The 16,406-nt window shown below is 35.4% G+C and overlaps 1 protein-coding gene across 13 annotated transcripts in view; it reads right to left on the reverse strand.

Moving 5' to 3' along the window:
- LOC141447722 (uncharacterized) overlaps positions 1-16,406 on the reverse strand; it is a 610,137-nt gene that overhangs the window by 254,239 nt on the left and 339,492 nt on the right. For all 13 annotated transcript variants that reach the window (XM_074115490.1, XM_074115484.1, XM_074115497.1 and 10 more), the window contains one exon: positions 6,370-6,409. The gene's annotated coding sequence lies outside the window, so the exon portion shown is untranslated. The remainder of the gene's footprint in view (positions 1-6,369; positions 6,410-16,406) is intronic.

The following is a 16,406-nucleotide window of genomic DNA, read 5'->3' on the forward strand; positions in this document are numbered from 1 at the left end:
GAAATACTTGATATTATTATTTTGAAATATAAATTAGCTTATTTAAAAGGAAATTTAACCTTCTTTCCAATGAGCTTATTGAAATTGCTGCAGCTATAATAGTTTGAGAAATATAGACAAATGTTTGCTAAAAAGTAGTAGTACCTTGAAAAAACATAAAATTAAAAATATCTACAAAACGGAGCCGAATCGAGCCATAGTTTATATGGAATTTTTTGTTGCAAATGATGCCTAGAATCGCCTCCCGAAGTTACCGTAGTCTTATGCTGAACACCCTGTATAATCATTTTACCAAGAAACTTGAAACTAAAGGGCCAAAGGGAAGGGGGCAGACTTCCCTAAAAAAGGGCCCAGTCTAGTGACTGTCTCATTTATTAGAAATCATTTTCCAGAAAACTTCATTTAGCGATGCTTTTTTAAAGTACATTTAGTCTAAAGTCTCGTGAAAATTGAAATTGCGCAAAGTGCGGTGAATGAAAAGTCATGTATAGCAGATTTTCCAGGAGATTTTTACAAACTAAATGGTGAGGGCGAGGAAATTGAAAATATAGCCATAGAAGGTATGGAAGAAAATCGGAACTCAACCTAAAACTTTTCCCCTTTTTTTCACCCAATAAATGCTAATTGTGGAGACCGGAAAGAGTAGGGAAAGTCCTTGCTGGCCGGTCACCCTCCACTCCTCAGTTTTGTGCAGCCTCCAATGTTGCTATTTCCGTTCTCCTATTACGATTATTATTATTGTTGAAAGCTTCCGGTGTCTCTTCAGGATTGTCTCTGGTTTTTATCTTGTTTTGTTTTAAATTGGGAAGTTCCCGTTGGGGAAACCCATTAAAGATGGGACGAACTTATTTCTGACAGAACTTTTTAATATTCCAGCCTTGACTGCCGCCTCCAGTCGCCGCCTCTTCAACCTTTCCCCACTCTGTCTCACCGTTACTTCTCCTTTATTTTATTTTTTTTCTCCTAGTAACATTAAGAAATAGTTTTCGTCTCTGGTCTCTATCATGTTTATTTATTTTTATTTTGTATTTTAAAATAAATTGTGACGGAATAAGTAGACTTCCTCGGGTATCAATAATGACGAAAAAGCATTCCTTAGGCACCATATTTTATTCGTATTTACTTCCTTCACTACTAACCCTCCTCACATTCCTACCTAAGAAAAGGAAATTAGTTCATAATCCTAATTAAATTATTTTCTATTACTCCTACTAGTAAGAAGGGGTCACCGGAAATATATCTTTTTTGTAAGGTAAACGTATTTTTTCTTTTAAACCATTTTTCCCGAAAATATGATCAAGAGCCGTTCTGGAAGATAAGGGTTGATTAGATTCTTTCAAAAATTGATAAGAATTAATTGTGACCACCAAAATTGTTCAGAATTTGATGACTAAATTTTTTGAGTTAAAAATTTGAAAACAGTTATAAGGGAAAGGTCCAAAAAAAAGGGGGTTCAAGCCGGGAATTTGGGGGGGAAAAAATTTAGGAATTTTATCTTTTGTAGAAAAAAGAGAAATAAATGTCCAAATTAGGATGTTTTTTTTCAACAGTAAGGCCTTTTTCGTATTGTTCCTGAAACAAATCTGATATTGAGAGAAACTTTTCAGCTGAGAATTACTTGTAAGAGCCGAGAGAAATTAGGAGAAAAGTAATCTAATAAAAAAAATTGGAGAAATAGACTAATTTAGACTTTTATGTATTAATGAAATAATTCAAATGGGTCTAAACCTTATCGATTCTTTTTTTTTCTTTTAATAAATCCCCCCCCCCCTCCGAACGCTTAAATACAAATTATCTGCTTCCAACCAGGCGAGGATTAAAATTAATCCTCTATATCAATCTGAGCGAAATAAATGCGAAATATAAAATTAGAAAAAAAGAAAAACAAGCATGAATTTTATCGCGTGAATAAATAAATCAATTTTCCGGGATAAATTCATGAGAAAACTGGGTAGATGGGAAAAGTGGGAGAAAAAAAATTAGATAATCTATTTATAGATATTATAATTAAAAAATTAATTATTTTACTTTTTCTCACTCTAACGGCTGATGCCAAATTGTGGTTAGGGTCAGCAGCGCTGGTTAATATCTTTTATATATTTACTTGTATCCTTCAGCGGGTTTCGGACTTTCATCCAACATCAGAGGGAGATTAGAGAAATTTCGTGTAGAGATTTCGACTTCATTTACGTCACCGTCTCGCACTACAGTTGCTGGACTCGGCGATGTAGTCGACTAGCAAACATACTTTACTATAAATTTCTCATATTAACCATTAAATAAAATCCAAGACCTAGACTAGTACCGCAATACATCTTAGCTTTGCGGGTCTAGCCTATCACCGCCTAACATACTTTACTGTAAATTTCTCATATTAACCATTAAATAAAATCCAAGGGCTAGACTAGTACCGCAATACATCTTAGCTTTGCAGGTCTAGCCTATAACCGCCTAACATACTTTACTATAAATTTCTCATATTAACCATTAAATAAAATCCAAGGCCTAGACTAGTACCGCAATACATCTTAGCTTTGCGGGTCTAGCCTATAACCGCATGACGTACTTTACTATAAATTTCACATATTAACCATTAAATAAAATCCAAGGCCTAGACTAGTACCGCAATACATCTTAGCTTTGATTTGGGTCTAGCCTGTAACCGCTCTACTATCGTGGCGCCTAGTGTCTTCCACTATGTTGGCTTTGTAAACTGTTAGTTGAAAATTAATAGGTACTAGTTCTGTAGGTTAAGTATCCTTCTAAATTGTCTTTAAGGGTAACTATCACCTTTTGTGAAAATAATAAAAATTAAATATGTAAAAAAAATATTTTAAATTTTTTTCTTCCCACATCAAATAGTTTCAACAAAAATTTTATAACAAAAGTTGTAATATGAGAATGTCTTGCAAGTGTTCCATTACAGGTATATAATTTTTTTTTTTTTTTTATTTTCTCTTCTCGAAACCGGAAGTGTTGCGATTGTGTAGATTTTTCCACTTTTGAGTTTGCACCAGAAATGAGATGAGATGAAATGAGATCTTTTAATATGGTCAACTCTAACTTGAAAATTTGGAAAATCTTATATTGTTAAAGATAGTTTTAGTGGCTCCATGAAGATGATGGTCAAAAACTTAGCCAACCGGAAATGATGATTTTTTTTCTGGCATAGATCTCTAAAAAATTTTTTTCCTTACCCGCTTTCATTTCTATACTAATTTGAAGAAGAATCTATAAATTGAATTTGATACATTTTAAATGGAAAATTTTAAAAGAAATATCAAATATATATTTTATATATCCCTCGATACACTGTATTGATGTATTGATAACTAAAATAGATGATTAAAAATCGCTCTAAATTAAGAAATAAATTGCCAAATATTCTTTCAACTTTTATTCCTAACTTTCCATCTCAAGTAGAAAAGTTTTCCTTCACCAACTTGTACACTTAATGCCAGCCAATGTTCTTTCATTACCTTAATGGAGGCCAATAGGAAAGTGTTTTTCCAACAGCTTTTCTCCAACGATAGCAAGGCAAAAGTAATTACTTGCTAATTATTGAAATGGAAATGATGTGAAACTGATTGGAATAATAGTGAACTGATGTTTTTTTACAGTATTGATGTGGATATATTTGGATTTTCTTCTTCTACTTTTTTACCGGAAGTAATCGTTTTTCATGGCGCTCAATATAAGAGTTTTGGCTAGTGCTGCACGAGAAACGAGACAAATCTCGATCTCGGTCTCGGTACCGAGACCGAGACCGAGACATGATATATATCTCGTCGAGAAATCTCGGTCTCGTCTCGGTTTTTCAAATATTAATTTTTAGCTACAAAATTATAAAATTGTGTTCTTTATTAATAAATAATTATTAGGGGTATTGAATTAATTATTAAAAGATACGATTTTATTATATATGTTCAATATTACTACATCTATTTGACTTCGAATTACATAAGTAAAGTAAACAAAGTAAAGTAATCGCCTATTTTTTCAGGCGGGGCTTTACGTCCAACTACCAATTAGGTGTCGCGGACGGAGGCGACTAGCAAACATATTTTACTATAAATTTCTCGTATTAAACATTAAATAAAATCCAAGGCCTAAGACCTGGAATCGAACCCAGTACCATAATACACATTAGCTTCGCAGGTCTCGCACCGCTCGGCTGCCACGGCCCCCTTCGAATTACATAATTTTTACATAAATTCACTAAATTTCACTATTCATATCATTCATTCATTCAATTTCATAAATTTCACTATTAATAATCTAATACTTTGAACTTTGATATTATTTGAATTATATTTTAGAATTTTAGAATTAATGAATTTGAAAAAAAAGACTATCTATGCACCTAAAAAATATTGCCACAAATTTTCGTTTTTAAGATACACTTTGCCCCAGCATTGATACATAAAAGAGCTTTTACTGAGTCAGAAGTTAGAGAAGATCTTCTATTGGTCATTATCATCGCAGCTTGCGAAAATAATCTTTCCGATGGCAGTGAAGTTGCACAGATACTAAAAATATCTTTCACCATTCTTGACAAATTTTTGAAGGAATTCTCAAGTGTTTTCCACCATTCTAAAATCTCAACGTCTACTGGTGCTTGGTCTAATTTGGTGTAATTAATTATTTCTGTCATCCATGCTTCGGTGATATTTGCTGATTTTTGAGCAAATGGTGCAAAAATATTGATGCAGTCGTCGTCGTCGTCAAAAGGTGAATCATCAGATTCTTTATCTTCACCAACAGCCATAACTAATGGAGCGGGAAGTTTGTTGGGAGGTGTATTTTTTATTTCACGAATCGACTTGTTATAGCAGGCAGATATGTTATTTGGGTCTTTCATTTGGCGCGTTTTTAACATTTTTTTGAAATTATATAAAGATATATAACAGTAATAGTAATATATGATGCATTGAAGTGTAAGTAGTTGTCTTCTTTTACACACATTTTCATTACCAATATATAAATTAAAATAATTATTAGAAAATAATAACATTTTTTGAAAAGATTATTAATAGCAAACCGCTTTTAATACTTAAACAAAAATTCAAAAAACCGAGACCGAGATATCTCGACGAGACCGAGACTTGAGCGACCGAGACCGAGATCGAGATTGCATAAAGTCTCGCCTCGTCTCGGTCTCGTGCAGCACTAGTTTTGGCGGGAGAGAAATGTTCTCTCTTCCTTACTCTTTTATTTGACCTTATCATTTTAAATTGTCGTTTTTGTTTTCTTTCTGTCAACCTGATGGTTGTGAAAAAATGGATGTCAATTGAATTTAGTAAGAATGCCAAGTCTGTAGAAAACTTTTTTATAATCTTGATGGATCTTTATCATGTATTGCTTTCTGCTGAAGCGGTTTTAGGTTAGGTTCCCTTAATGTTGATTAATTCCCTTTGTAAATATAAATAAATATATTTTTTTTAAATAAATATTGATATAAAACAACTGCATACATAAAACACTGACGATAGAATAAATTTTGAACTAAATAGAATATCTTAGTACATTTCTAAAAAAAAAAAAATTCTACTTTTTACGACAGACATACAAACAGTGTTACAGAGAGTGCCTTGATGTAAACAACAATAGAATTGTTGATTTTGTTTGCACACACACAAATACGATAGAAACAGCCCTAAAGCACTATAGCATTTCAATTTGTGAAATTGTTCGCTTAACCAGAAGTCGCTGGTTATTGTTTTTGGTTTTTTTCCTATGTTTTATTTTGGGATTTGGTTGTTATATTTATTTATATTGCCGGTAATAATAAACTCAAATGCTCCCTAGATTTTCTATGACCACAATTTTTACGTAAATAATTAATATCATTTTGAATGAAAAAAAATAAATCGTGGAAAAAAAATTTATTCTTTAAAGTAGCACTTCCGCTCAACTGATTTCCTTAAAATTTCGAATTTCCCTTAAAAAGTGAGTTTAGTATAAAAGTACTATATCCGCCCATTACGCTCGAATGGCACTTTAAAAAAGAATCTTCACGCTACTCTCTCCCTCTCTCTTCCTCCGAAAAATGCCCTTATAAAGGGCACTTCCCTTTACCGAAATTTTTGGTACAGACGAAAGTTATAAACCTAAATAATTTCAATAAACACAGGAAGTTTAAAATAAGATCACTGGAGAAAAATCTATAAAAGTATAAAAAAATATATTCAGCAAAGCGGAATTTCCGGTTGGCAGAGTTTTTCCAGAATGATAATTTTTTTTTTCTGTTTTTCTAAAAATATCAAGAAATTTAAGTCGTTCATCATTAAGGCAGTGTATTTCCCAGTCAAGTACTCGTATTATATCCGTTGAAAGATTTTATTATAAAAAAAAAAAAAATCTTCTTACCTTTTAAACAGCTATTCTGACAGACTTTTTTGTTTCCGATCTGAAACAAATTAAAACAAATTATTCACTCTATAGTTCTATGTTACGAAAGATACAGGATATGGTAGGAAGTCATGGTACACGAAATCTTACTTCCCTTAACAATATTGTAATTATAAAAAAAAAAGAAAAAAAAAGTTAATTCAAAATTAATATATTTGGAAGTTTGAAGAAGATCGCTTGGAAGGAGGATTTTTCCGGCATTTTCTTTTACATTTTTCTTTCAAACTTTTCCTAGCAACATTTTCTTTTATTCCGTCCGTCGTCATAGAATTAGTTTATTGATAGTTTCCGGAATAGCTTTATGGTCACGTTATCATCGGAAGTGTTATTTTCGTTACGATATGCAGTCTCTATTATTATTATTATTTTTTGTTTTTTTGTTTTGGCATTGGCTTCCGCCATACAGCCAGGATCATCGTCTAGGTGCTTATCACTAGAATATCACTCACTCTCCATTCTTACTTATAAATACATTCGCTTCACACATTCATCCCTCTACTATATACAACTATGTACATACAAACTTACAACTAATGGATGGATCAGTACTCTATATTCCTGCCATCCTTATAGCTTAACCGAAATTAAAATCACCGTAATCCTTCTCTAATCATTTTCTTCCATTCATTCTAATCGGCTATAACTTTTAAATACATTCATATTTCTTAGCTAGCTCTGCTACAGATTTAAGCACATAGATGGAGGTGGAGAATATTATGTCTTCGTAGCCGAAATGGTGCATCTAAATACCTGTATATGTCGTCAAACATTCGTTTCCTTTCTACTGTACATAACGTGGAAACATCATTATTATATGTTTGAAATCCTCCTCCTCATTGCAATCTACGCAGAGGAGGACCTTTTGTTGATCCTGTGTAGATACGATCCACACACCACGTGGTTCGCTCTCAGCCTGTTTATTGTCGTAACAACCCATTTATTAGTGACAGTTCCCTTAAACCATGGTTTTCTGGGTAACTGATCTGCCATAGTTTTATAGAATCTCCCTTTATTATCAATACTGTAATCTGTCTGGCCATTTTTGTAGTGCTGCTTTTGCAATTATACACTTGATATCGGTGTGTGGTAATTTATAATTAGCCATTTCCCCACTATTGGTGGCTTCCTTTGCAAGTTTATCAACAATTTCATTTTCTTTTATACCACACAATGACCCCTTACCCACAAAAAATTAATGCAGACCCCCTTCTCTTTAAAAATGGCAATAATTTCTACAATCTCTGCAATAATTCTATTATTGAAAAGAAATGCCCAAATGCCCAAATGCACAAGTGCTAAGTTTAAGGAAAAAATACAGTACTTTGTTTTGTGGTTTAACTGGGAATTCTGCACAGCAAGCTTTATTTTACAATCTATTGGTGTCCAGCACTAAGAGGCCAATCTAATTGCAGCATCCATTCCCTAGTGATGTAACAATTCACGCAGATTCTCTAGGGACGCACCACTGTTACGCCACCCTCTACAAATACAAACACCTCTGGAGAAGGCAAGCTCAGTGGAGACGGGGGGGGGGGGTAAGGAGAAATGAGAAAACAAGGAAGAGGAAATTGCGTGTGTTAGCAATAGGAAGTGGTTATTCCCAAACTGAACAAATAACGATAATAGTGATTAGAATTAAAATTAAAACAATACTTTGATAATAAGGGAAAAAAACAGCTTCTCCGTTAGCAAATCTGTGTAGTGCGCCCCTGCTGGCCGCTACTCTAACCAGATAGCTACTTCATTAAATAATTAAATCTATTGTCCATGTGAAATGTTGCTAGGGGTTTAAATAAAGATTCAGGGTTATGAAAATATTACTGATCACAACAAAAAAAAGTCTTTTTACAAAAAATACAGTATCGTAAACCCTGCTAACTACTGAAAAATACAAAACTTGATTAATAGGTAATGAAATAATTGTCCTCAATAGAACCAGAAAACTAGTCTCACTCTTAACTATATTTTCTACACTTACAGTCAATCCCAGGCCTGGTTTTGCTTCAATCTACACTTCTTCCCTAGTCTTCTTATGGGAAGCTCACCACCAGTCAGGTACTATTCCTTCTAGCTACCCTTTGGAGAAGTAGAGGTTCTCCGCTCAATGAATCCTCTCCCTGAGGCAAATCCCGCCTAGGTAATTTCTTTTCACTCCAATTTGTTTTGGCTCCAACCAGCTCCGTACAACAACCAATTTTTCAACCCGTATTTTTTTTGAGTTCGCGTCCGTTTTTCAATCTCCCATATGTTGCTCGCGTCGATTGTCTTTTTTTTCCTGCTGCCCTCTTCACACAGCCATGTGCTCTTCAAGTATAATTTTATCCACTTGCTTCATTTCTCTTAATTAAATTTCCTAGATTTATTTTCTTAATCCCCGATTTTACCTAACTCCAACTAACTGATCTGGACAAAATCTAGAAATAATTACAATCATACCATCAAAATTGGTTTCGTTTGGAAAAGCTGTTACATCGTAACACCACACACACACAGAGCCGGAAGTTTGGGAATAACCACTTCTTATTGCTAACACACGCCATGCCCCCCCAATTCCCCTGACGCTTTCCAGATGACTCTTCTCCAGATTAAGGAAAACAGGTTCTGCAAAGAAATAGAGAGAAGCCGATAATCTGGATCGGATTGTAGACCCTTTTCCGTAGCAGCGCTCTTTCTAAAGATGTACCAAAGATGGAACCCCTCCCAAAAAAAAAGTTGGAAGACCTCCTTTTTGACCGATATAAACCCTACCACTCAGCCAGAATGGAAGAAACTTCACAGAAGGTGGTGCCATCCGATTTGGATGACCTCTCCCACTTTTTATGGTACAATAAAGCTTTAAAGTGAAGTCTCCTAGAAGTGCGCTTCATTGAATTTTCCTGGATTCCTGCTAGCAAGCAATGATTCACTGGGCTGAGACAGGCGAAGGAGTTCATCAGAGGCTATTCGCCAAGGCTGACCGCAGAATTAATCCGTCAAGGCCGTGTGGGGCTATAAGGATAATTGTAGGCCTATTAACTGGCCATTGCAGGCTCAGAAAACACACATGCATCGCGCATGGGCCTGGCAGATGGATAGCCTCTGTAGGTTCTGCCAGAAAGAAGAGGAAACGGGTACTGCACGTGTTGTGTCAGTGTGAGGGACTTGTCCTGGCTAAGGATGTTACTTCTCGGGGAGGAAAAAAACCAAGGCCTGAGAGCTTTACACCAGGAGTCACTCTCCAGAATTAAGAGTCTGATTAAGCCGACGGGTCTGGAGGGTGAGCTCTAAAGTCGGGGAGCCACAATAGATCCATAAGTGTCGCGGTGGTGCAGGCCTTGGAATAGAATTTAATCTATTCTATTCTGTTCTAGCAAGCAATGGGTATGACAAGTCTAATGAACATCGCAAGAATGATTTATTTTTTTTGGCACTGGTCTTCGCCATACAGCCAGTATCATCTAGGTGCTTACTAACCTCATTCGAACACATTCTCTCAATAAATTACAGTCACCCTAATCACTGAAACTAGAAGCTATGTACAACCACACAAGCACGACCATTTCTACGTCTATACACTATTTACACTGTACACTATACACGTGGGTAGGCCCATTATCACTAGAATATCACTCACACTCCATTCTTACTTATAAATACATTCGCTTCACACATTCAACCCTCTACTATATACAACTATTTACATACAAACTTACAACTAATGGATGGATCAGTACCTCTATATTCCTGCCATCCTTATAGCTTAACCGAAATTAAAATCACCGTAATCCTTCTCTAATCATTTTCTTGCATTCATTCTAATCGGCTATAACTTTTAAATACACTCATATTTCTTAGCTAGCTCTGCTACAGATTTAAGCACATAGATGTTGGTGGAGAACATATTACGTTGCAAATGTTATCTACGAAAAAGTACTCAATTCATTAACTAAAGTACTTCCGTTTAAGGTAATTTGATCTAAGCTAAGTTCCTGTTCAAGTCTTCCCTTGAACTTCCTGAGCTTGAGTGTTCAAACACTCATAAGACCATTTTCTAATAAAATCACACATTTTCCAACTCAACGGACCCCTCCCCCCAAAAAAAGGCCAATAATTTGGGCCCAAAAAAAACAACACAATTTCATGAATTCGACACCAACACTACCTGGTGGTGAAAAAAAGAAAACGAATGAAACAGTTTCAGAAAAGTCTGGTTTAAAAGAGAATAGGGTTGTTAGTTAGTTAATGTGATGGTTTTGTTGTTTGCTGAATTTTCCAATTGGTCTAATTGTAGTCTACTGGTTTCCTCTTCAGAATATTTTCTAGTTTTTTTTCATCGTAAACTTTTCATAATTTTTCTCTAAGTTTAAGTAGAAAATATCAGTTATTGTGTAGATTTTTCTATTTTTAAGATTTCGGTGGACACAATAAGTATGAAAAGTGAGTTGCGTGTATTTTAACCGGAAGACAGCATTCCTGTTTACTCAATCCATTTTTCAATTTCCTCTAAAACGGTGCTAAAGATGATTTTTTAAACTTAAATTACAGGAAAAAAAAAGGCATTTTAAAGAGAATTTACTCAATTAGAGAAAATTTGAACTATAAGCGATTTTTCTGTCTCCAATGGACTTAATTGCATTTTGTAAATACCACCTGGTAACGATTTTATTTTATTTTTTTTATTTATTTAGTAATTTTCAATCTGTATACAGTTGTATACAATAAGTAAATATGGAGAGAGTGATGAACTGGTGCGGGAGGAGAGCAGGAGGAGAGAAACTACCCAGCGGTAGCACTCTCTATAGGAGAGAGGAGAATGTGAGGAGGAGAGTGTGATGAAGTGGTGCGGGAGGAGAGCAGGAGGAGAGAAACTACCCAGCGGTAGCACTCTCTATAGGAGAGAGGAGAATGTGAGGAGGAGAGTGTGATGAACTGGTGCGGGAGGAGAGCAGGAGGAGAGAAACTACCCTGCGGTAGCACTCTCTATAGGAGAGAGGAGAATGTGAGGAGGAGAATGTGATGAAGTGTTGAGGGAGGAGAGGTGGAGGAGAGAAACTACCAGCGGTAGCACTCTCTATAGGAGAGAGGAGAATTTGAGGAGGAGAGAGTGATGAACTGGTGCGGGAGGAGAGCAGGAGGAGAGAAACTACCCAGCGGTTAGCACTCTCTATAGGAGAGAGGAGAATGTGAGGAGGAGAGTGTGATGAAGTGGTGAGGGAGGAGAGCAGGAGGAGAGAAACTACCCAGCGGTTAGCACTCTCTATAGGAGAGAGGAGAATGTGAGGAGGAGAGTGTGATGAAGTGGTGAGGGAGGAGAGCAGGAGGAGAGAAACTACCCAGCGGTTAGCACTCTCTATAGGAGAGAGGAGAATGTGAGGAGGAGAGTGTGATGAAGTGGTGCCGGAGGAGAGCAGGAGGAGAGAAACTACCCAGCGGTAGCACTCTCTATAGGAGAGAGGAGAATGTGAGGAGTATACGAGGAGGAGTGAGGAGAGATAGGAGAATAATGGCGATTAGGCCTTCAGACTACAAGGAAGTCGCAGGGCCACTGGCGATTCAGTCGGCGATTCAATTTTTCAATTTACATCGGCGAAAATACAAAATCTAAAATAGGCTTAGATTCTGAAATCTGCTTCTTTTTTTTACACACACTTAGAATGCATTTTAAATAAATATTAGGAAAATAGCAACAATAGAAAATCGTAGATATCCCCAAAATATTGTCGAATGAGTTGATTAAAAGAAAATGGTCTTGGGTTAAAAATTTGAAAATATTTTTCCAGAAATAAGATCCCAATTTTAATTTAGCTAATTTTGATTTAGAATGCATAATAAATTTGAATTGTAGATTATTTAATAAAATTTGTGATAAATTGCAATATAATTTTAGAAAACAGAATTTTGGTATTAATGCTGGAAACTCCTCTACTGGTAGACAAGTACAAGGATCTGAGCTATGATTTAGCAGAAAATAATTATATGAACAATGAATACTCTCTAGATCAGATCTCCTTGGATTATGAAATCGAGAGGCGAACTTATGTGTCTTGATTAGGGATTTTTTTCTTTAGAGATGGTGAAGGTTCCCTCTGTTCTTTGTACGATATGTCCTTGCCAAAGAATAGTTATCATTTTCTCGCAACAATTCCACTAACGGTCTTTTGAACCCAGTGTATGTATTCATGTTCAAAGAATGATTTTTTTTTTATTGTATTTTTTTTTTTTGAAATAAAAGGCTTTATTTTTTATTATTATTAAGGCGCCACGGTAGCCGAGCGGTTTTAGGCTAGACCCGCAAAGCGAAGATGTATTGCGGTACTAGTCTAGCTCTTGGATTCTATTTAATGGTTAATATGAGAAATTTATAGTAAGTATGTTAGGCGGTTATAGACTAGACCCGCAAAGCTAAGATGTATTGAGGTACTAGTCTAGCCCTTGGATTTTATTTAATGGTCAATATGAGAAATTTATAGTAAAGTATGTTTGGCGGTTATAGGCTAGACCCGCAAAGCTAAGATGTATTGCGGTACTAGTCTAGCCCTTGGATTTTATTTAATGGTTAATATGAGAAATTTATAGTAAAGTATGTTAGGCGGTTATAGGCTAGACCCGCAAAGCTAAGATGTTTTGCGGTACTAGTCTGGCCCTTGGATTTTATTTAATGGTTAATATGAGAAATTTATAGTGAAGTATGTTTGCTAGTCGGCTTCGTCCACACCTAATTTGGTAGTTGGACGTAAAGCCTGCCTGAAAAAAAAAATTATTATTATTATTATTATCATAACAAAATTTAAAATCTGCCCAATACCATCTAATAGTGAAGATGAATAATGGAGAATAAAAATAGAGATACGAGTAATAGCGGATTGGTTGCTAGGTGGCTTCTTGATCAAGCATTTACTGTCAGCTTTATTCTGTATCAGGTAACGTTTAATTAATACACGGCAGCGTAAAGTTAATTTTTGTTGAATGAGCTTTTAAGTATATATATATACATATATCAGCAGCAAAGTATACTTCATCAGCAGGCCGCGGCCCCCCCCCCACTCACAGCAGCAATGAGCATGATGCGCATTCACCCAGCATCCCCGTGCTCTGGGGGTACATTTTAACGAGAGAGCCCACTCAGACGTACTTATTCCTTTTCATAAGTGGAATTTGTGTGGGTGTAGGTCCTCAGCCTAAATTAATGTTTAATCCTTGCGTCCATAATACCCTATGAAGGGTACATACATCCACTTCCGCTCCCTAGTTCACGCAATCCACTGGTATTAGTGTGGACGGATATACAGACCGAGAGAGAGAGAGAGACAGAGATATCCACACACGAAAACAAATCCAATTTCCACCTAACAACTTTAGCCATTACTGTTAATTTTGTTTATTAATAAGTTAACATACGCCCTTGAATTACTTTAAAACTGACTATATAATAAACCACTGGTAGCGCTTTTCAGCTTTTCCAACATATTTTTTTTTATAAAAGTAAAATTTAATTGGATTTTCAAACGTTAAACCACCAGGTTTTCCCTCTTTCCTGGCTTTTAATCTTTCGTCATTTGTACGGGAAGGAAACCAACACATTGACCTTGTTAATTTGCACGAGAATTGGGTAGCTTTTTGTATTCATCATGCGAATTCATGGAATCCTCTACTATCTCCCTTGATTTGCTTAATAAAACTAAACATATCTGTCAGTATCTAACATTAGTGACGCAGATAAATATTAAAATAATTGTTATCAGTACAAACTCAATTTAGATAAATCTTTTTTTTTTTGGAGGAGGGGTCTCTATCGTTGGCTTAATCTTCCGGGGCTCTTCATTTAAAGGGTTAGGTAAAATCTGGCAGGAGGATGAGCAAGTTCTGGTAGCGGTCTAGGATTTAATCCTTTAAACATGGAAATTTTGGTTGATTATAAGAACCATATAAATTTTGAAGTTACGAATTTGAACTGAATGTAAGGGCTGGAACTTTGGGAAAACTAAGTTAAGTAGCAAGGGGAAGCCGTGTTTTTCTTTTTGGTTTTAAGTCCAAAGGATAAGACTTGACCTAATAAATAAAGTTTTTTTAGCTTGCCGAATTTACCTAGTGAACTGGAGGACGGTTGTTGATGCAGTGGTTAAAAAAACGAGAACTTGTAACGCCCTCAGTTCGAATCCCAAGTGTAACTACTTTACATTAAAACTGTCCGGTAGAACTGCTGTATAAACGTTGATCGTCAAAAAGTGCACGAAAAAGCGTAATGTTGGAAAAAAAAAACGCCCAACTTTAACAATTTTTTTTCTCTTTTACTACAAAAGATAAAATTCCCAAATTTTCTGTATAATATAGGGCTAATCCACCTTGATAGCTGTAATTTTTTCGCAACAACCCAGATCTAATAGAATTTAAGAAAAATGTAGGCAAAAAATTGGAAAAATTCGGTATTTTCAGAAATTGTTCTTGACGTTTTTGTAAAGAACGTAGCGCCTAAACGCATGGACCGATTTTCATGATGAGGTGTCATTCGATACAGAATTCTGTGTAGATCTCGACGCTGCATTATTTTTGAAGACGAGTTAGCACCATGTCTGTAACTCCCATCATTTAGCTTAATATTAAGTTGAGAGAAAAAAAAATGTTCATAGTAAAATATTTGGTTTCCAGACTTTTTCCATGTCCACTAACTAGTTAGTTGAACGTTAAGTCCCGCCCCTGAAAATTAAGTGATTACTTAACAATACTTTTAGTGAAATTGGCAATAAAATGTATAAGTTTCATTTATTTATGTATTTTCTTAACTAAAGTGAAAACTTTTCTATACAAAATTTTTCCTAAGCTTTATGTTGAAAGGATGGGAAAAAAAATCTTTTACCTACACTCATAGAAAATTGATATATTCAAAGGCACTTTTCCTTGCGAGAAAAGATTTTCTATCACTCAGTAGATAGACTGAGATGGAGGTGGTGAGGTGGTTACTTGATTCGTAAATTCAAAGTAGAATCTTTCTTTACTGCGCATGTATCCATCAGCATAATGGTTGCCAGCAATTTTACGAATCTCCATTATCCATTCTGCCATTAATTGTACTTAGTGATCACAGTGTAATAAAAGATAAACAGTAAAGAGAGAGAGGGAGTTAAAGCACCACCGGAACTTGCACCACCGGTAGTTCTTACAGGATACCTCCAATACGACAAACATGGCGAAAAGTAATTTAATTGGTTATATATTCTTTTTTAGGCGTTTGTTTTTGTGAAAACAAAGCGGGGTACATCTGTTCACATAAAATGTATTTATTTACTCTATTGTTGTATATAAAAAATATATACGTATATGGGAACAAAAGATAGGTAATTAATAGAAAGGGATTAGGGTCGTAAAAAAGGGCCCTTGAGTAGCCCTGAGCACGCTCCAGTTTTCTGGTATTTAATGACTCCAGGTTAGCTGGAATACTAGATTAATAAAAAGGCTATTGAAATGTTTCCAATGGGGGTGGCGGAGAGGCTATAAACCTACCTAGTCATGAAAAAACAAAGCAAAAAACAAAATGGCTTCGGCCACAATACCAGGACATCATAATTATTGTTGAAGTACTGAATGGGTTGGATTTTTTTACCCCCATATTAAATAAAAGAAAAGAAAAAAGGATGAAAAGGAAGAAAAGATGTTTTACGAGGATGCTGTGCTGGACCTGAAAGCTTGTAAAAATTTCGTTTAGTAGGATATGACCCAGGAGAGGCATAATAATCCGTGGCCAAGATGAATGTTTTCAGTGAAGGGAATAAAAAAGCGAAAAGAGGGGAAAATGAGAAAAAGTCCAGTTATTTTTTTTGCACTTTTTCCTTCTTAACCGGTAGTAAATCGGAAGGACCCATCATGAGACGGGAAGTTAGTTGGTTTCGCTCCTAATTACTGTCCTCCAGCCCTGAAGATGACCTAGTCCCTGGGTCTGAAAGCACTGCTAATAAATTAATAAAAAACTATGACTGAAATTGGCAATAATCTTTCTCCAGATACCAAAAATCTATAAACAA

This window comes from Rhodnius prolixus, unplaced genomic scaffold (genome assembly GCF_049639745.1).
Source record: "Rhodnius prolixus isolate KJV_2025 unplaced genomic scaffold, Rpr scaffold_13, whole genome shotgun sequence".
NCBI classification, from domain to species: Eukaryota; Metazoa; Arthropoda; class Insecta; order Hemiptera; family Reduviidae; genus Rhodnius; species Rhodnius prolixus.